Source organism: Phalacrocorax aristotelis, chromosome 3 (assembly GCF_949628215.1).
Source record: "Phalacrocorax aristotelis chromosome 3, bGulAri2.1, whole genome shotgun sequence".
NCBI lineage: Eukaryota > Metazoa > Chordata > Aves > Suliformes > Phalacrocoracidae > Phalacrocorax > Phalacrocorax aristotelis.
In genome coordinates this window covers 48,250,554-48,271,145 of record NC_134278.1, presented here as the reverse complement: position 1 = coordinate 48,271,145, position 20,592 = coordinate 48,250,554, and positions in this window count along the sequence as shown.

The window sequence follows — 20,592 nt, the reverse complement described above, 5'->3', positions numbered from 1 at the left end:
CTGCAGAAATGTGGAAGGTTTGCACTAGACAGTGTAATAGGGAAATACCCCTGGCAATTCAGAGGACAGAAATAAGGCAGGAAGGTAATTTTTGTCTTTGTCTGCAAAACCTCTGAATACCTGTTCAAAACCAAAATTAAACTGAACAGTTTCCAAAGCATTTTGGTGGTTTGCATTCACAGTGGAAAAAACATAAGTCACAAAAACCTATGCTCCTGCAAAGCCAAAGCCCATGATCAGGAGGCTAATGAGCTGTGGGAGAAAAGGGGTTTATATTCCTTGGTCATCTTACCTGGTGAAAAGGTTACATCTCACTATCCTACATCACATATTCATGCCTTGCTTATTCCCTTAGTCCAGTATTTGAACAAGAAGTCAGAAGTCTTTTCTGAACTCCAGAAACAAGTCTGAAAAGCAAAATTTGCTGCTGATCAAGTTGGTGAGTATAAAATATTTGGATTTTGATTAAACTGTATTTCTGCAATGGAAAACATTTTGTTGAAAATTCTCTATATATCATAATGTCATTACTTCAAAACTACATTAAAAAAAAAGAACCTGTCATTGGAGAATGCTGTATTGAAAGGATTAAGCAAATCAAACTAAATATGTACATACTGTCACATTCAATTTATAAGAACCTGAGTTTCAAAGAAGTAGAATATTCCCGTTTTATAAGGTAAATAAAATAGACATTATGTTATATCTGAACAGTTCAAATCAAGAGAGTCAGCAAAGTATGTGTGTTAGTTGGTACTTGAACTATCCTGTCCTAATTACTTGCACTGCACTTTGGAACTCTACCTTCATATTTATAATAACATTTCATCCTCCAGTATAGATCATTACAGTATCAATCTTGAATGTGAACTGGAGATTTTTTGTTTTAACTTCTGTTGACTGAACACAGTAGGATCCTTACTGAAGCAGATTCATTAATTTCAAAATAAAGTTATATTTCAAATGTGGATTAAAATTGTTATCTTAAAAATAAAACACTGGTTAATAACAATTAAAGATAAGTGAATTTAATCTCAGGGTTTTTGCCTTTTGTTTTAAAGCCTTGTTATGCTTGAGCTCCAGGACATGACACAACCATGCCTAAATATTTATTGCTCTTAAACAAGAATTGTCTCAAGGACACCCACAAGTTCATATTAGCACGGACCGTTCAGTAGTTGATTAAGTATTGTTACACAATAATTTGATTCTTCACATTTTCTTGGGTTTTGGAGTTATATTTATTGTAATGTTTGAGTCTCACTATTATATTCAGCAGAGGAAAATGTGGAAACTATTCTTTGAAAAGACATTCCATTTGTTGTATTATGCAGAGACAGATTGCACAAGTGTTAATCACATAACTTAAACAGTGAATAAAGCAGGCTTCTGCCATGCTCTTCATCTATGAAGGAATCCTGAGAACACATGGTCCCACCCCCTTTATGAAAGAGTCTATCCTCATAATTAGAAAGATTTTATTTATCCTCTTCAATACAGTTCATTTTCTTGAGCAGCCTTTCATACACCAATCACAGTAAGCTTTACGTGCCTGTATGCGCAGTTAGGCAAAATCTGGGAAGGTTTAGTTAGTTGTTGAAAGCTTAGGAAACCCTCATGTATTTAATTATTGTGCTCTAGGCACTAATAGCAATGGAAAAAACGTTTTGGTCATATGTAGCACTGTAAATAACAAAGATGCTCGCTTAAACTTTTGGGCATATCAGCTACCACATTATGTGAGTGAAGCCATTCTTATGAAGTGAATTTCCTAGCTTTTGTTATTTCAGTGAAATTTTAAGAATTAAAAAAGAAGAATCCACTCCATGGTTTTGATATAAAAATTATCTCAATTATTTGGAAAATCTGTGTCTTCTAAAATGTTTCTCATTTAGTACATAAAATAAACTGTTTTGGGTTTGCTTTCTTTTACATACAAAGAAATGTATTAGCATTAGTACTGAACAGCCTGCTAGGAAGTCAACATTATTTTCATGAATCACATATAGAACCCTTATGGAATTCCTTATAATGATACTACATTTATGAAGGATTCATAAATTTTCTAAATTTATGTGAGCAAAAAGACCACTGGGAGTAGAGCATAAAGAATGACTTGCAAAATTAGATTTGGTGTTCAATTATTAGTTAAAGTGGAATTAATTTCCTAGGATGATCATTCCTGAGGTAATGCATGACAGTCCAACGATAACTCTGCATTTGTGCTGTCTTCCTTATAAATTGTCGCACTATATTTCAAAAATAATAAATATTTCTATAAACTAGTTTAAAGTAAATTCAGTCATGGAGACTAGGGAAACAAAGACAGGTTTTGCCTTTGTTTGTTAGGAAATTTAATGACAGTTATCTTGTTCAGGCATTCCTGTAATATCAAAGAGCACTTGAGCCATCAGAAATCATAGATATTAAGACTAAATCATTGCTTAGGTTTTTGCATTGCAAATTCACTTCTGGGCATATTTTAAGTGGCATGTAGTATTTCCTCCAAATTGTATTAGATAAAGTCATGGACTATTACACTGTTGTCATTCAGCTCATTTTGATGAAAAAGCAATTACTTATGGCAGAATAATGCAAAGAGTGGCCGTAATCACAGTAGGTCAGGTTAAGAGTTTATTAGAAAAACACAAGCCATTTAAATTAACCCAAATGACCAGCATGTCAGTTCAAAGGAAACATGTGCTTTAATTTGTTAAACTGTAACCTTTGCTATATTAGAAAAATACTTTGACACAAACACTTTACAAATGTCAGCAGAAAATCCATACTCCATTTCTTCACATTGGTTTTGTGACACAGTGTTTGCTGATATTCGTCAAGGGATAAGTTACGATTGATTTCCTTCCACCCTTACTCTTTTTTCTTGTATTGTGGGGAATTAAAGGGCAAAAATGACCTGTTTTTTTCTCAGACCATTCATGTGGATATGCTACAGTAGGTAAACTTAACTGCTGCCTAGAACTTAAAGGTCAACAGAATCTCTCAAAAAAGCTTTGAACGTTAACAGTTAGAGAAGGCTGGAGCATCCTAAGATTGAGGAGCAAAAGTAATGCAGAAAGTGGAAGAGCTGGCGTAGAAGGATATTCTGAGGCATTTGCTTCTGTGTCTTTTCTCCAGATGTGGCTCCTGTGTATTTGCACACCAAAATGAAATTGCTGAAAGCAGCATGATTTAAAGAATCAGTAATATTTCTTGCTTTAGGATAAAATCTCTTCATTTTCCTAACTCTGTGTCCGTCTGTGCCTTTCAAACACTTTTGTCAATGTAAGAGGTAAAGATTGTATTTATACAGTAGAGGTTCGTTGCCCTGTTGAAAGAACATTGCCCTTTTGCTAACGTATTTTGAATTGGATGGGAAGGTGTGCTAAAGACACTTTGAAAGTAACATTAAAGCCAGATCCTACAAATGAACCAAGCATATGAGTTGCTTCATTTCCACGCCTATAGTTTCAAATATCTGACCATGAGTTGTTAACACACCTGACAAATGAACATACATACGTATAAATACATATATGTGCACACATATGTATATGTACATCTTACGTGGCTTATTGTGCTGTTTGAGAAGTACTTTTCTTGGAGAAAGTTTTTAAGAAGTAATAAATTGTTTTGTTGATGCTTTATCAAGAAATAATGAAGATGACTGTCTTTCACAGCATAAAAGATGCAAGCCAATAAAGCTGTGTATTTCATGTGAATGTGGGTCTTAGAGGTTTTCATTGTCCTTTATTCCCCAAGAAACAATGTAGTTGAAACAAATACTGAGAGAGGATATTTCAACCCAGACCCTCAAAGACTTTGCAAAACTTCCGTGATTTAAATGGAATTATGCCTTATTACTCCAGAATAATTTCTGGTGCAGTCCCAGACGTTCTGTCTCAAGGATATTTGTCCTTCCTCTATTGACAAAGATGGGCATTAAGAGCACTCTGAACAACAGATGGGGTAGATAGAGAAATAAAGGCATCAGAGAAACACCTCTGATGCAAACAGAAAAAGAATATATATGTGTTTTTTTACAAATAGGCTAACAAAATAATGCTGTATATATGTCTAAAATTGCTAATGAGAACAAGAAGGAAGGGTGTTTAGAGGAGTGTTGTGCTGAGATATGTTATGTCCTGCAGCATTTGGCGCAGGGGAGGAAGGAGGAATGATTACTTGTTTCTAAAAATTCCCAGAAATTGGTGACACAGATTCTTCACTAGTCTTTCCTGATATACGAACCTCATGATAGTAGGTATATTCCCCACTGACTGCAGAGAAAGTCGTCATAGACTTGCACTTTTGTATGTGATTTAATAAAACATTTGACTGTGTTGAATTTGGACCACAATTAGGAAAGAAAAGGAAAATATTTCTTTCTGCTTATGTACTTGTATTCAAAGGAATGTAACCTCTTAAGTAATTTGTGACAGGATAAACCAAAGGGGTTACCACTCCTTGCATAGAATACTTTTTCTATGCAGGAATAACACCAGGAAAACATAACTTAAGTAACATAGTTTGGAAGGTGTTTAAGACAGCACATTAGTCCAGCTGACTCCCACGCCAATTAGCTTTCAAAACCATAAAGATAATAACAAAAAGTCTTAATGAGAGACATCATTCTGCATTTTGGCTTTTTGACTGTCATTATTCTCAATGAAAATTGACAAGGACCTTCATAAAATGAAGAAATCCTCACTGAAAAGAAAGAAAGATTTGTCTCATTCCTTGCAACAGAAAGTGACATAAGAAGTTCCAGTGCTTTTTTCAAGAGGACAGTGGACCTTTGTAAAAAGTTTACTTTAGTTGAAAGACCAAGTAGCTTAAGTATTTATTTCCCAAGATGTATATTACCATATTGCTTAATAGATGTCAGTGGTGTGATACTTGAACCTTTTTGATTAAGCTCCTGTTGAACTTTAGATTGCAATAATCAACAGTCTGTACAATTTAAATTTTAAATTATTTAAGAAGTCTTCAGAAGCACAGACATTATAATATGAGATGATTATTGTCGTTGTTATGAAAGAGGCTGCTAAATCCAGTGGGAATGTTCATCAGCATACTGTAATCAGCAGCTACGGAGAATGCTTAATTACAGTTATTTAGGTGACATGTTGATGCAGTAGTAGTGGTGTTGAAAGCAGAAAAGTTGCATGAATTAGCACTTGTAGCCATGTGAGAGGATATTAAAAGGCATCAATATCAATGTAGAATGTCTGATTATGTGGCTGTTTATACTAATTTGTCTTAGTATTAAACTACAGTGCTCAGCATAAAAGACTATTGGGCTTACATTTTCTCTTATCTTTGATACTTATTCAAAAGGGAAATTATTACATTGTGGTTGATTGTCCAGAATTAAATGTTCATGGTAGATTTAAGTAGTTTTAATGGATAAACTGTTCAAAAGAAAATGAAGTATACATGTGGATAATTCTTGTAACCCTAAGATTATTTTTTAACATAGTTAAATCCTGACTAGGTTAGATGTCAAAACTGGTCTGTAATAAATTATGAATGCACATTTTTTGTATATTCATGAGTGTTAGTGCAGCTAAATTCATATAGCTTAGTAACAATCATTGTTTTGGGGTGCTACGTTGTTTTGGGATACTGGACGTGTGATCTTTTAAGAATTAGGCTCATCAGCCAGTAACAAGTTTTACTTTGACTTAGTAAATTCTTATGACTTACATATTACATCCATAAATGAAGAAAGCTCTTTATATTCCACCTTTCATGTAACCACAATATATTTTCTAGTCTGAAAAATGCCAATCTCTTGCTATCAAATTTGGGATCCTTATGAAACCAATGTTAAATATACTACAGTCTAATAATTTCTATGTACTTTTCACAATTCCATTTCACTATTTAAATCTTTATGTCTTTATAAATTATATCTTTAATTTTATAATAAACTGTACATATAGTTTATTAGGACTACTATACTATACTATAGTATGGTAGGACTACTGATTCATCAGCATGATTTTATGTGTGCATTACATGGCATTTTACAAGAATTCAAAGAATTGAATGTAGGCTAAAGTAAGTAGAAACACTATGAATATTGTGGCCCTCCAGTGCTTTCCTTTACAATAAATGTAGTGTAGATAACTTGTGAGATACTTGCTGAAATCTTAATATTTTTCTGGGAGTTTTCTTTAAAGCAAAAAGTTTTCCATTTCATGCAAAGCAAATGATGTTATCTATATTTGCATATTTAACTCAGTCTCTAGGAGGATTTGTTTTCTCCCCCATCATATGATTAGCTCTACAAAGGTCTTAATCTGTCATCTGCAGGCGGACTACCTGAGCATCTGGAACTGAGAATGCAAAGTGAATGACATTTTTCTCAAGAGGTACTAAGTGCATGCAATATATAGTAGGCGAAACAGGGAAAGCTGCAACCTCCCCCTACCATTTTGAGTATCTGTCTACTCAGGGATCATATTCAGAAAAAGTATTTGAGTAGATTAATAATTTTGACTGTTCAGAACCTTTAATACTAGTCCTTATGTAGGCTTTTTTTTTTGCTATCTATATACAAATACACAATAGTTTATGGATTTTACATTGCAGTTTAAGTTCAAAGCTGACTCGTCTAAAAAAAAAATGTTTATTCACATGGCATTTATTCATACATAAAAGGTTGAGAACAAGGGAGAGGGCAGGGGTTTCCTTTCCTTGCTCTGTGTGTTCATTCCTTACATGATCTCTTTTGAAGAAAGAATGAGTGAAAAAAACTTTGGGACAAGGATGGAACAATGAAGATAAGATTCATGCATGTGGTGATAGATATGAAGTTATTTGTTTCTCAGCCTGTTCAAACTGAGAAAGAAAGCTGTTCCATACATCACAGAATCACAGAGCCACAGAATGTTTGAGGTTGGAAGGGGTCTCTGGAGGTCATCTGGTCCAACCCCTTGATCAAGCAGGACCACCTAGAGCCAGTTTCCCAGGACCTTGTCCAAATGACTTTTGAATAACTCCAAGGACGGAGACTCCGCAACCCCTCTGAGCAATCTGTGCTTCTGCTCAGTCACCTTCACAGTAAAAAAAGTGTTTCCTGATGTTCAAAAGGAACCTTCTGTGTTTCAGTTTGTGCCCTTTGCCTCTTGTCCTGTCACCGAGTACCACTGAAAAGAGCCTGTCTCTGTCCTGTTTGCACCCTCCTTTCAGGTATTTATATGCATTGATGAGATCCCCCCTGAGCCTCCTCTTCTCCAGGCTCAACAGTCCTGGCTCTCTCAGATTTTCATCGTATGAGAGATACACCAGTCCCTTAATCACCTTTGTGTCCCTTCATTGAATTCTCTCCAGTATGTCTGTGTCTGTCTTGTACTGGGGAGCCCAGAGCTGGACATGTTACTCTAAGTGTGGCCTTAACAGTGCAAGGTGGACCGGGTTTTTTCCTTGTAGGCAGATCTGACTCCTCATCAACTTGAGAGCAGTGAATCTTTCTGATGAAGTTTGAGTAGGTAAAGCATAGTACAGAATTTTGCTTGTGTGTAAATAAGTAAATAAAAAGTAAATAAAAATATTTTAAGGTGTTTTTAAAATTACCTTTTTATTCTGTTATTCCACTTTCCCCATTTTTAGTGAGCTCTAGTGATACAAGGAACATCATGAATATTTAAGACCAAATATCCTAATCCTTGGGCTCCCTCTATGGTCTCTGTGACTGCGAAATCAGTGCTACTGAAGGGTTAGACCAGAAAGCTATGTGCTAAGGAGACTCTGCCTAAACCCATGTATAAGGGAACAAAAGGACCAGGTAAGTGCTGGAACTCTCTTCTTGTGTAGTACATTTCTTTTTAAGACAGACAGTATGATTTTGCTGCCAGATAGGCTAAGGACTGAGCTCAGTGCCAAGAAGTGTGAACCCTTGTTCATTTTTGCACTTGGGATGAAGGTTTCAAATCGCAACTCCCATTTCCCACGTGATTGTGGAACATCTTTCTGGGAGAAGATATCAATAGAAAGGGAGTCTGACAATGTAACTAGCTGACAGATCTGGGGGAGAAAAGCCTGTGTTAACTTTTTATCTTTTTTTGTTTTTTTAGTTTTGTATCCAATGACTTTATCAGCTTACAAATACTGCAAGGAGGAGGGGACAGAATGTCTCAGCACTGCCACGGATACTTGATACTAGGGAAGGCAAGTTCTGTTTGTGAATTTTATGAAGATATACATTACAAAGGTGGAGACATATGGTGGAGAAGAACCCAAGTTGCAAAGGAGTTTTAGAGTAGGTAGGGGAGCTTGCCTTTCTAGACCAGTGTGCATCCAGACTTCCAGTCAGACTAGGAAAAATTCGAGTTCCACCAAAGTCAGACAACACCATAGACCTCTGAGATTACATTCTCAGATGGACGTACCTAAAGCTCAGTGCTGGGTTCAAGAAGATTTTCAAAGCCTCATGCTGTTAAAACACAAAGTAGATCACAGGAGTACAGGAAACATGGCTATGCTATGCTTAAAGATTGCAGGAGGCTCTGTTGTTAATCTAGGCTTTAATCAACTGACAGCTATTCCTTTTACTGTAGCTAGTGGTGATACTCAACCTACACAGGTAAATGTAGGTCCTTTCAGGAGTACTTGCTTTTCTAATAATGTTCAGACTACTTTTTCCCCCCCTCTCCCCCCTTATCCTTATCCTTATGCTTTTATTCCATGGTGGGGATAAAAAAGGTTGTTTCTTTTTATGGTTATACTAAATGATTATGAAATCATAATTTTATAAATACAGGGCCAATGGAGACCATTAGCGCACTTAGACTGAATGGTGTTTTTATTCCAAGACATCCAGAAAAAATATGAGAATTTAAAGCAATGGCAGCCCACCAGTTCCTTCACCGGTCTTGTGCAATGGTTAACTGGAAATAACGCATTTTGCTTTCTGTCCTCACCATGGCTGAATGTTTGCCTGGAGACTTTTGAGCCTTCTTTCTAGCAGCTTCCAAATTATTTTGCTGTTTAGTATGTTTCTGTGGATTTTCTTTCAGTAAATAATAGATAATCGTAATGTTAAATTGAGTCTCTGAGACTTTTCATCACCATTTTTACCCTATTTCTCTACTGGTATTTAGTTGGGTCTGAAAATGTGAAAAACAAACACTGAAAAGATCAATGCAGAACAAATAAAAGTGATCTCACAGGCACATTTGTTAAGGGGGAGCATCAGTTATATAAAACTGTTAAAATATAATGGACTCCAGATGCTACACAATCATAATCTGTTTAGTTTCAAAGCAGAAGACAATCACACTGAGGAACAGCCCTATTTAAGTGTCTTTATTTCTCCTTTGTAAAACAACTTTGGTAGATATAATCATCTTGTTGAAAGACGTTAGTCATGGTTGCTCACTTTTCCATTATTGACCTAATGTATTCTGAGTGGTTTTTACATAAAATCCATTGTGTATCTGTGCTAATCAAATATCTGATTGTATGTAAACCACAAGTTGATATTTGATTATAATTTCTGATAAGCCAATGTCCATAATGTGCTAAATTAACATTCTTCAGTACTGAGGCTGGTTATTTAACTTTGTATTAAGGTGCAAGTATTCCCTTGAATTCTTCAAAAGCAGGCCACTATTTTAGATTTGTATTTGTGTTTAGGTTCACCTATATTGCTTCTTCTCCAGAGCCATAAATAACGACTGTTGCCAAACCATATAAATTATTGTCATAGATCCCATTAGATATAGTATAGGATAATAAAATGTTCTGAGGCAGCACGATGTTCATAATTTACTAGAGATTCCCTTACATATAACACGTTCTGCAGACATGCAACTGTTTTGTAAGTATTGTTATTCAATTCATTCTCTGTGGCCATGATCTAGTAGAGAAGAAAGAAGAAATGCACACACACAAAAGCTGTGGAACTTCAATAACACCACCTACATGAAACTGACAAGCTTTACCAAATTGAAGAAAGTGTTAAATATAAATGATTTTTTTTAGAATGGTTTATTTTCATTCTGCTTTACAGATATGGTCAGGGCAATTCAGTGATTACAACGATGTTTGTTTTGTTACGATTCCTTTTGGCTCTTTTTCATTATATTTTCCAGCCCAAGGAAGACTTTTTACATGTCTGTCAAACATAAGGCAGAATTTGATGCTCATTTTATAACTCTGAAAGGAGAGTTTTTAAGGGAGAACTAACAAACAAAATACCACAAATCCTACCCTGAGCTCCTTCTGAGTTTCAGCTGAACCTACAGTCACTAGCACATTTCCACCCCAAGCTCTTTGACCAGCTCTCTAAGGATATCATTAAAAGTACTGTGTACTGTGTATAGAAAAGTGAAGCAGCATAAGATGTTTTCTGCAGTAGGCTGTATGCCTCATTCATATAATAAACCAAGTCCTATTACATGTGATGTGAAATGTGCTTGGGAGAAAGCATCTGCACTTACACAAAGACTAAAACTAATTTAGAAAGGCAGTGTTTTAAGAGTAGATGGAAAGTAGGTGGCAACATTTTCTAACAGTTTTCTGTGCAGTGCAAGCTATTAAAAGTTTCCAGAAAGCTCTGAGTTTTTTCATTAAGATATATTCTGTAGAAGGTAATGACTAAGTCATGGCTCTAGTTAGTGGATCAGACTGCTGATGGCAAGGAAACAAGTTTTGATGCTACAGAGGACTTTGTCAGCGTGCAAATGTCAAAAGCATGTTAGAGAGCAGTAGTTTTTGTCTTTTCAGATAATACAGTCTTTTATCAGAATTACAAGAATCCAAAGTTACAGAAAGACATTCTGTTACTGTACATTAGCTCACGCTGTTAAAGACATTTTGGAGAAACACGTCGGCCTGTTGAAATCAGTGGTTCAACTCCAGCCTTTAAATTCCTAGTTCGCCAGGAGATCTGTTTTTGTAATAAAGAGAACACCATTCTTTCTGAATTAGGGACTTGAAAAATTTTTTGTGCTTACCTTTTTATAACTATATCACAATCAACTGTAAAATAATACAGTTTATGTGTTTTGAAAAAATTACTATCAGGTCAGTCACTGTGTAAAAATGCATACCAATATTACTTGGAATTGGGAGAGTTAAGTAGTGGCATAACTATTTGTATCATCTAAAACTTGTAAATTATATTTTCTTCAGAAGAAAAACCAACACTGTTAAGGTCAATGGTCTTTTTAGATAAAAATTTAATTTGTAATACTATTTGATGAATACGTTGATTTTCATACCAAGCTTGTCAAATAGATTGAGATTAATCCAGTATTACTTTAGGCTTCTAGAATTCAAATACCTGAACCTATATTAGTTGTTTAGGCTGCCTCTGAAATAAACACAAAAAGATCATTCTGTGGGGCATTCAAAGGGACAATTCAACTCACCATTGGATAAATAGCTGTATAGGTTTTGGCTGGGCTAGAGCTAATTTTCTTCGTAGTAGCTAGTATGGGGTTATGTTTTGGATTTGTGCTGGAAACAGTGTTGATAACACAGGGATGTTTTAGTTATTGCTGAGCAGTGCTTGCACAGAGTCAATGCCTTTTCTGCGTCTCACCCCACCAGCGAGCAGGGTGGGGGTGCACAAGAAGCTGGGAGGGGGCACAGCCGGGACAGCTGACCCCAACTGGCCAAAGGAATATCCCGCACCATATGATATCATGCTCAGCACGTAGAGCTCGGGGAAGAAGAAGGAAGGCAGAAGATGTTCAGACTTACGGTGTTTTGTCTTCCTAAGTAACCGTTATGTGTGATGGAGCCCCACTTTCCTGGAGATGGCTGAATGCCTGCTGCCTATGGGAAGGAGTGACTAAATTCCTTTTTGCTTTGCTTGTTTGTGTGGCTTTTGCTTTACCTGTTAAACTCTCTTTATCTTAATCTACGAGTTTTCTTACTTTTACTCTTCCGATTCTCTCCCCATCTCACTAGGGCGGAGTGAACAAACAGCTGTGTGGCGTTTAGTTGCCAGCTGGGGTTAAACTGCAACAATATCGAAAAGAAAGATAGGTGGTATTCTCTGGAGGAGCCTGTCTGCCTAGTTCAGACCAAGCTCCTAAAGACAAACTGACTACAGTTATCAGTGTTTCATTAAAATCAACTAAAACCCACTGTTTCTGGCTGTATAACTAATTTCTCATCCTTCATAAAGCCTTTAAAAATATAGACATTTTCCATACTGTTACATGGAACTGTCAACTGTGCATATATATTTTAATTTTGAGCATGAAATGTGCTCATATGTTGGAACATATGATTTTATAAAACAGTGTTATCAGAGTAAGCTTTCTGTGACAAGCTATTAATCTCTGAAAGACTTTCTCCAAATGCAGAGATGTACTTTCAGCAAGCAGTTGTTACTCTCGGTTCAAAATCTCACTCAGACACAAAAGAGGACATTGTCAGACATTTAACAGATTTTACCTATTTCCACAAGCAAAGTTATAGGAAATGTCCTGCATTTAGGCATAAAGTTGGGCTACTGAAATGAAAAGCTTTTATACAGTAGTTACAAGAATCAAAACACTATGAAAATTATTCATTCAAATTTTTTGATATTTGTTTCTCTGATGCTTAATAGAACATTGGAGAAAAGAAGCCACCAGGGAGACCTTATAAGAAAGATAGGGACCAACTTTTTAATTGGGCCTGTAGTGATAGGACAAGGTAATGGTTTTAATGGTAGGTTCAGACTAGATATAAGGAAGCAATTTTTTATGATGGGGGTGGTGAAACACTGGCCCAGGTTGCCCAGAGAGGTGGTAGATGCCCCATCCCTGGAAACATTCAAGGTCAGGCTGGATGGGGCTCTGAGCAACCTGATGTAGTTGAAGATGTCCCTGCTCATTGCAAAGGGGGTTGGACTAAATGACCTCTAAAGGTCCCTTCCATCCTAAACCATTCTATGATTTATTCCATGATTTATGAACTTTAGCCCTTTTGTTATTTAATTCAATCTTCAAATCTGGGAAATTCTAGGAAGAGAATCTAGTTACCTATAGGGTAACTAGATGTTACTATTACTAAAAGCTCAACCCCTCTCCCTTGGCTAAACTGGATAAATAGTGAGAGTTGAATCTATATTTTAGGTGGCTAAGAGTTAAGCATCTTCTAAGCCAGTTGTTTCTGTTATCAAGAGGGAGGTATGCCTCCAGAATATGATCCATCTTACCTGTGTTGGACTTTTAGCTCACTTCTCCTAAATCTCTATCCATTGCCTGGAATAAACCCCATTATTGACTGAACAGGACATAGATGACTAGAATGTTCAACAAAAGAAATTATTAAAAAAGATACTATTACTATGTGGAGCATTCTCAATATTTTCTTAAAATTTCAAATAGAGAAACTTTGGAAAGGAACAGTTGTTAGTTTTTTCTGTTTTATTCACTGAGATTTGCAATATTTTTAGTCAGAATAAAAATATTACAGGACAGTTGTCTTTGAAGTATTCTTGCTCAAAATATATTATTCAGTCTATCCTGTTAAATCCGGGGAGTACTTCTGTCTAGGAAAAAAATAAATACATTTTTAAAATATTAGTTAATTATTTTCATTCCTATAAGAGAGTTTTTATTGTGGAATATACAATGATTCTGATAACTGTTTTATTTATCTGAATATGTTCACTTAACTCTACTAACGATTCTAAGTTACAAGAAATACTATATTAAATATTATTTGAACTAGAATATTTTCAAAGGGTTATTGTCCAGAGATGTTCTTCTATGTTTACAAGCCCTATTTTAGAGGGTTAATTACATCCAAGAATATAAATTTATTTCTAGGTCCTCCTCTACAAAGACTGAAACATCCTTACAGTATCAGGGTGCAGAGCTGCAACATCAATTTCTCAATAAGGAATAGAGATACCTAAATAAGATAGATATAGATATAGATATATGCATTTCCATAAACAGATCTGTTACTGTAAGTATTTTTTGTTAATGCAGACTTGCCTCTGACTGAACTTTTGCATCTGTCTGTAGGATGCATTTTAGTCTTCCTCCACTGGAAAAGTTACTCATAAAGGTTTGAAATCTTTGCACAGACTTTGTGTAGTGGATCCAAGAAGATTTACTTTATCTAGGATTGCTAACTAAGCTTAAGCCTTTATTCAAAATGACTGAAACAAATGTGAACGTGCTCTGTGGAACAGAAAGGAGACCTTGTCTTTTTGAAAAAATCACATTGTCTTACGGTCCAGCTATGTAGCAAACTAAAACCTAGTCATAGATTTGAGGTGCTTATAGCCAAAACTTACAGAGGGATTCAGGCTGAAACGGAGATATTTGGTTTGGGGATGTCTATATTATAGGAGTATGCATTTGAGGCACCCTTATGTATCCCAGAAAGTTTCTAGGTGCCTCTTGAGGAGGATAGAGATTTCCCATCAGTCCTGTGCCATATATGCGAGCTCCATGATGATGTCTCAGATATCTCAGGGCATCTCAGATGAAACTTGGATATGTATTTTTAGGCATATTTATAATTTAAGAATTATATTCTAGTTGTCAATAGGTTCACTAGGTGTTTAAACTAGATGCTGACTAGTCCATAAAATCCATTAAAATCAGAGGGCAATTCCATTGACCAGCCACCAGCTGTTTACTTCAGAGGGAATAGACTGTAATCTAATAGGCAAATAGCACACCTATAAATACATATATTTGCACCGTCTGGAACTCAAACTGCATCTTGACCTTATAGATTCAATTTTATCATTTCCAAAGAAACATTGATTTTGAACACTGTACGCTGCAGTGGCAGAGAGCACGAGATTTCATCATGTATAAGGCTAACAAGGAAAGCATAATTATTCTTTAGTGCTCATGCTTAGAGCAGTTTAAGCACTGAAAGTCTTTTTAAGTAGAAAATTCAAAACTTCAATCATCTTTTATTGTTCATAAAAATAATGAAAGCAAGAAATCTTAAATCATCTGATAAGTTTATAAGATGCTCTCAATTCACAAGATTGTTTCCATTGAACTGCTAAAATAATTTACAATGCCAAGGTACAGCCATTATAGGGCTTGGAAAATCAATATATTTGCTGATATAAGGGTTTAAAATCTTACAGTCTAAATAATAGTTGAGAACTGTGTGTTTCATGTAAGTATATAGAATACAGTATAATGAATAATGGTTGTGCTTGGAATTGTCCACTTACCAAGTAAGACAAAATACACCTAACTGCTATTTTCAAGAATAAGTGGAGGTCTGAAATTTTGTCTAAGATTTTAAGAGAAAGAAAATAAAGACTTTCATGCCTTTGTCTAAAATTGTTCCTCAGTCTCATAAATTACTAATAGACACTTATTTTCAAAATATTCAAGTGAAACTGTATTCCAAAGTACAGGGAATCTTGAACTAGACTTGGAATTAAACCAAGCAATCAGCATAATTTTAGATAATACTTCTAGTCCAGCTAGGTGTCTCACTGGAGAAAATGCTTGACTATGGCACTGTTCCTTTAGTTGTTTTCTGTGGAAGAGAGGAGATTAGGTGTACCCTGCCACAAGGTAGCTAACTTTGATCATGAATTTACATGGACTGGTTTAGGATGAACTTGTTCACATTACTAAATATATTGTATTTTGCCCAGTGACAGAACTACAGTACACATCCTTTGCAGTCCCTGCAAACAATCATATTTCATTTCTGTAAATGGTAGTTGTTTCATACATGGAAGAATTAAAAAGTAAATTCAGTTGAACTACATAGTAAAGTTTAAGCCTGTATAGCTAGAGTGAAATTGTACATGCTAACATTAGCGCTATAAAGGACATAATTAACTGAACTGTTGAAATACTGCTTGATTTTACACTTTAAGAAAGAGATATGATTATTTACGTAATGTTTTACAGCAAGACAGCCATGTGTTACTACTAATTACAACAGTAATTTCAATAACATATGATCTTTAAAATTACAAGAAAAGAAATTCTAAACACTAAATGATAAACTATAATTCCACACAGAGTTCATTAATGTGTAATTGATGACAAGTTAAGACTTAAAGAATGGCTAACGTTTTTGGTAGCTTAAAAACAAAGTACTATATTCATTTATAGTCTAAGATAAGGTTTGCAAGCCTTATGCTATTTTAAGGGGAAGGTTTCTCTTTAGTTAGCTGATAGGTTCAATAATATAGCACTAACTTGAGAAAGATAAAGTCTGCATTTTCATTTAAATAACCAATTACATCGAATTCGGAAGATTTATTTAACAATGGATGTTTTAAAATTCTGCTTAAAATCATATTTAAGAACTAGATTGTTCTTTCTTTGCCATGGGAGAAAAGTTCTGACAGTGAATTAAGAGCACTGTTTATTTTTTTTGTTTATAAACAGGGGCATTTATTCTGATTTCTGTTACACCAAAGTGAATGAGAGTAACACAGGAGAAGAAACATTACATTTCTTTAAATCAGGGTGGCATACTTAAGTCCATTAGTTTTCAAATGTAAAAGGATTAAATGTATAAACAGTTTTAAGCACACAAAGAGTCAATAAATAAATAAATATGTACAGATATGTAAACAACATAAGGCATTAATTGTCAATTATGGCTTCCTTTCTGTTACTCTACATTTTAGAAGATGAGAATGGAAATCTTATGTGTAGGATTGCACTATTATATATCATATCATATCATATCATATCATATCATATATCATATCATATCATATCATATCATATCATATCAATAAAATATTATGCACAAAATTTTGCCTGGACAGTAAAAAGACTACTCAAACCTGATATGTTTCACATATCCTGAAAATGCTGGACAAAGGATGATCCAGGCCAATTAAATATACAACAGATGTAGGTTGAGGCAATGCACCTGGGAACACTCAAAGTCCACTGTGCAGGTACAGATCCCCTGTGCAGCCTGTGTCCTGTAGGTACGATACATATACACTGTTTGCACAAATAATTCGCACAGGGAAATCCTTTGAAAAGTTATGCCAAGCTGCTCCCACCATGATTTAGGGAGTGCTACAACTCAGCACTACTGAAAACTCTTTTTGTTAATTAAAATCACAATAAAAATTACTCCCTCTAACACAGATGTTGTGAAAAGGGTGCAAAGCACCTTGATTTATCCAGTTGTTCTTCTTGCCTAGCATCTTTATTGCTGTCTGTGACTGGCCAAAGGGCTCGGCAGCCATGGTGGAGGTGATACCAGGGTGCAGGCCTTCAGTGCCATTTGCAATGACACAGGACTTCCCTATAGGTCACTTTTCTGACTTTGCTTCTTAACTTCTCTTTCTTAGTCCCAAATCTCAATAAACTATTTTATGACACATTATAGTGATAGTTTTGAACTTTTTTTTAGTGTTTCTGCTTATACTGGAGGCACAGGAGAAAAGAAACACTCTCAATGCACCACTGCTTTGTGCTACTGCATTTAACAGGAGCAGACTACTGCAACTTCAGTATAAAACCTTTTCAAAACTGAGAAATCCTACTGAAAACAGAAATTGAAATACTCAGGATCTCAAAATTATATTTTAGACAGTGAAAAATATCTGGTACTTGAAAAAAATGAAATAACTTCAGAACCAGAATACACAGGGTAACTGATTTTCATTTTAGAGCTTTTAATTTCTTAGTCAGTGGCTTAAATCTGAAACAGGAGGTATACTATTTCAGATGTCTACTACTATCTGATCTTAGCAAAAGTGTGTCTTTCTTCTTAAGATATTTTAAATTTGTATTTTTGTGACCTCTTTGTTAGGATATTGGTAGAAATTCACTGGGGAATTGTGGAAAATAAAAATGAAATGAGTCCTTAAATCATGATGAAAGTATTTTAAGAAACTGTGAATGATAATTTAATGAAAATTATATGTTTACAGATCTAATTCTTGTTTATAATCTGGACTTTAAATTGAATTATACACATTTATAAATTAGGAAACCAGAAGTTTTATAATAAATATTCATCTGCTATCAATTACCCATTTAGTAGAAGCATTCAATATTTTTTTCATTTTCTGGAAGAATACAGTTAAAATTTTAAAAAATTATTCATCAGCATTATCAACTAGGTCAACAGAAACATGCAGAGCTTTACATAGCGTATTTAAATATGAATGCCAAGGCTTATGCAGAGCTTTTAATGACTAATGCAGAGATGCAATTCAAAATTTATTTTTAACATTACAACAATAATAATAATATTAATAAGAAAACGTTGATTTCACAGCCTTTGCACTGGCATAATAATAGGCCTTGTGAGATGGCAGATTTCTAAGTATCCTACAATTAGATCTAAGCATGATCTGAAGCTACCAGCCTGCAGAAATATTGCATTAGAAAGAAATATATTTTTGTTCATTCTATTTTTGCATATAAGTCTATTGTGTCTGAATAAATGCAATGAAAGTTTTCACACAAAAACACTGATTCAAAAACATCAGAACAGCTATTCAGTTGAAAATGTTAAAATATTTTGCATTCCCAAAATGCAATCAAATTTTGCTTTCTCGTTAAACTATCCAATTGGCACAATATTAAGCTTTACTGCCTGATGAGAGGTGCTAATATTAAAGCTCCTTTCCTCTGTCTAGACAGATTTCTGCATGATGGCTCATTTGCAGTGAACCAAATAGCCTCATCTTCAGAAACCAGCAAAGGATAGCTAGTTCTTTAGGGTTCCACCCCATGCCTTGCACTGACTTTATTGTCAGTGACAGAGGAGATGCTGCTTAATACTGAACTGACACAGAAGGAAATTTCTGGATCAGTTGCACTATGATTAGACTTTAACAAATCAGAAGTACAAGCTTAGGTTTTTACATGGTTTTTTTTTTAATTCTTTAGAAAATAAATACAAAAATATTTATCAGCAAAATAAAAGTTCTTGTGAGAACTAACTGTCCTTACAAAAAAACACCTAGACCATAAATTCTGTACTCTAACACAGATTCAGGATTTTAATGCCTCCTTAACAGGCTTCTGAAACAGCAGTTTGCCCATTTCCTGTCCATTACTTAGGTACTGTGAAGGAATCAGGCACATTGACTTTAATGGGACTTCACTCATTTTATTGGCTATTCTCCAGCCAGTCAAACCTATAACCTAGGAATGTTCTCCAGCTGCTCTGTTTTCCCTTTAAGATAGTAGGTAGTTAATACAGTTTCTTCCTACACTTGATTTTCTTTTTTTTTTAATATCAGAGACTCTTTGAAGGAAATTAGAAAGAGAAATCAGAGGAAATGCTCTAGCATAATATTGCTACCTTAATGTGGAGGTTTATATAGCATTTGACAGGATTTATTGCATATAAAATTTTGCAGCTGAGCAGGTATGAGTTTCCTACACTGAGCTGAGATTCTGCTGTCAGCTGCTGTGAATTTGTACCAAAAGTGCCATAAAAGTAACATAGGTTTCTGTTTACATGTGTTGCTATACAATATTTAAAGTGTAAAGAATTTGAAAGGTTGTTAATAAATGGAAGTGTTTATGCTAGAAGAGATGGAAAAATGGAATCAGGAGTAGGAGGCATATGGTAAGTCAGATGAGAAACATTTCATGCTGGGAGATACATTCCTCTTCAATCGTGTGTTGAATAATCTGGTGTGGGTGTTTTTCTTTGTTTATATGGTGTCCTAAGAGCGACACAGTTCCTGTGAGGAAATGAGTATTTTAATGAATTTTAGGCAGTCTTGCCTGAGAGAAATATGTATCTAGCTATAAAATATGCAAAGATAGCCCCAAATGATGATGGCTTTATTTTTAATGTTATGTGTTTATTGTATTAATATTTTAAATAACTTAGTCAAGATGAGGAGCTGCTTCTTACGTGTGTATAGCTATATATTTTTAACTGACATTTAGTTTCCCTAGGACAAGACTTCAGCTGATGAAAAACCCTTTAAAAACAGATTGTGAAATGAGTTTTCTGTCTATATCTTTGAGTTGTGTGTGTGAGTTAGGGAAAAATGGTGAATTAAGAAGAGTACAATTTAAATGTTGCTTAAATGAAAGGACTCAAGTTTTGTGACATGTGGCATACAGCACCCCCAACCTCAGAGCCTGTCTCTAAGAGCAGAATTTGCAAAGCTAATTTCAGTCTGGAGCAAAGTGAGATTGACAGCTGCCAGTGCACTAAGTGCTGGGATGCCCAAACCGATCAATAGGAAATGTGGAAGAGCAGAGCATTTCTGAAATGCTGTCTCCTGCAGGGACTGCACTCCCCAAAGCTGGAAGCCAGAGTTCTGGTTTTTGCATATTCGCCTGATAAAAGCACTAGCCCAATAAGTGGTGTTCTGCTTCCTGGGATGCTGATGGAGTTTGTATTTGCTACCTGTTGGATGAAGGAACAAAAATAAGCCAAGAATAATTCTGGGAGCAGCCACTCAAGACAGCATCTTTCCCATCAGACCAGCTGAACTGTTAACATCTGCTCTCCTTTGGCCTGTGTGACTTTTGCACTTCTTGCTCACAGTGGCACAGTTACCCACAAAAAGGATAAAAGGCAGTTGCCCCCCATAGCTCTGTGATTAGCACAGTCTGTTATGATGCACCAGTTCCAACCCTAACCTTCCCTATCCTTTGTTGGAGTGGGGGTTGGGGTAGTGTC